This window comes from Sinocyclocheilus anshuiensis, unplaced genomic scaffold, assembly GCF_001515605.1.
Source record: "Sinocyclocheilus anshuiensis isolate Anshui unplaced genomic scaffold, SAMN03320099.WGS_v1.1 scaffold87, whole genome shotgun sequence".
Classification (NCBI taxonomy): Eukaryota; Metazoa; Chordata; class Actinopteri; order Cypriniformes; family Cyprinidae; genus Sinocyclocheilus; species Sinocyclocheilus anshuiensis.
In genome coordinates, this window is record NW_015549609.1 from 675,745 (window position 1) to 678,125 (window position 2,381).

The window sequence follows — 2,381 nt, forward strand, 5'->3', positions numbered from 1 at the left end:
CTACACAGAATGCTATATTTTATAGCAATATGGATGAGATTGTGGATGTGTACCCTGTCAAATGCGGCTTTACGGAGCTCAACGGCTCTAGCCCAAGCTATGATATAAACAAACGCTATTGGCTATTTTAATAAGGGGCGGGGCTGCTTGATATGTCCCGCACTGTCTTCCTGTTTCAGTTAAAATGACGTCAACACATAAAGTAACGCTGCTGTTTCTAAGCATTTCAGGGGACCTTTAAGTGTATTTAAATGGTACTTAATTTTACTTCAACCAGAAATACAATTTTCAACATTTGCTCATCGTTTCTTCTGTGTAACACTGAAGAAGATATTTTATAATACAAAAATAAGATAAAAATACAATGGAAAATAAAAATACAATGGAAGGTCAATGGTAACCAAACCACTGTTTATGTCACACAGGTTTGGAGCGACATGAGAGTGAGAAAATAATGACAATTAAAATTTTTGGGTGGACTATCCCTTTCAGTGTGCTTTGAAGAATCCAATCAAATCCCATGGAATTACCATGGTGCATGTCTAAAACATTGCATTACCATGGTACATTTTTCTTATTACAGAACAATAGGATAGTTGGTAAGAAGATTACTGTCCATATTTCAGGCTTTGAAATTAGATGGCCTGAATTTACAAGAATCTGCTAATCAACGTGCATGTTACTCAGATGTTTATATGTCTGTGATGATTGAGTCTTTGTGGGAAATTCCAATAAAGAAATCTTATTTCTGGCTATTACATAAAATATAGAATTCATAGAACGCCTCCATCTAGATTAAAAGGTTATAAAAAGCTTCTGATGTCACCATGGGTCGCTCTTTTACAGTTATTTATTGATTTTTGTAGCACATCTGGTGCTGGTGTCATTGAGGCCTGTTTATGGTGGTGCCATGGAGCATAAGTATGAAATAAAGCAGACGTTTATCCTCTTCATAAGACTGAGGTTGTGTAACTGCATCAGTGCCTGAATAGCCCACGCCTGATGACCAGAAAGCCACTGCAGTGGAAGGTCATCTGACTTCGGAGTGTGTAGATGGCGTTCATTACCAGCCTCATGCTTGAGACTTGTTTACCACCAGACAGGCCTTCTGTTTGTGCAGCTGCATGCATTTCAGATGGCTAAAATGCGCCTATACACTCTTAAAAATAAATATTCCGAAAGAGGTTTTCTCAGTGGTGCCATAGAAGAACCATTTTGGCTTCCCAAATGAACCTTTCAACGAACAGTTCTTTAAAGAACAATTTTTTTTTTTGTTAGTGCGAAGAACATTTTAATATATAGAACCTTTTTCAAATTTAAAGAACATTTGGAATGGAATGGTTCCATGGAATTTTAAGATTGTTCGTGGAACCATCAATGCTAGTGAAGAACTTTTTAAGAGTCTAGGTGACCTTGCAAGAATCTAGATTGGAAGAATCAGTTCTTTCACTCAAAGTGAACGTCGCAGATGCTAAATAGCATTCATTCTTCTTTACGCCCACTTCCACGTTACCACCCTCCAGTATTGGATTCGTCTCAGCCGAAACCTCTTGGACAAGTACAAAGGCCTTAATTCATTCCCTGGTTCTCCCTGTGATGGTGGAGACTTCAGAGGAAAATCGCTCCCCCTGCCTGGAATCCATTGTTTCACGAGCCTCCAGAGAAAACCAGCTATTCAGGAACCAGGGGTGGAGGAGCAAGTGTTGCTTATGCAATAGCTGCTTTATTAAAACTTGTTTCGGCAAATACACACTTCTGCGTTCTGTCACCTACTTCTGCCTTCTAAATCTGAAGGACTCTTTGACGCAATGATTTTAACTCAAGAAGACTGCAGTCTAGCATACGTAGCTTAAGAAATGCTATATAAATCGTATTTTAATTGTGATCACATTTATTGCTTTGCGATTATTCTGTGCTGTTTGCTGCGACTACATTTGCAATCAAACCTCAGTGATGAACTAATCAATCTAAACGTGGATCTCGACTCTTCTTTGCGATTGTGGCTGCTGAATAGATGCATTTACGTAACCTCTGTGTCACAATGCAAAGTCATTTTTGTTGTTTTAATAGAAAAACATTAACATAATTTGGAATTGTTGCAATATTAGGAATTTCACAGGTTCCTGTTTTTCCACTTTTCGTAATGCAATCATGCTTATGAGTCGATGCTCTCTTCATTTGTGCTTATGTGAAAGTGCAATAATTCTGATTAAATATAAAATGAAGCTCTTCAAATGACATTAATCACAATTAATTTGGAGTTTGACCATTATCAGTTTAACCATTATCATGCAGCCCTATACTTTACATCGTCATCATTTACTCACCCTCATGTCAATTCAGACATGAAATTATAATTATGAATTATAATATATATACAG

General features: G+C 37.3%; 1 protein-coding gene across 1 annotated transcript in view; it reads left to right on the top strand.

The window, feature by feature from the left end:
• The window catches only part of LOC107659097 (inactive ubiquitin carboxyl-terminal hydrolase 53-like), a 43,308-nt gene that overhangs the window by 6,559 nt on the left and 34,368 nt on the right, over nucleotides 1–2,381 (top strand). The window lies entirely within an intron of this gene.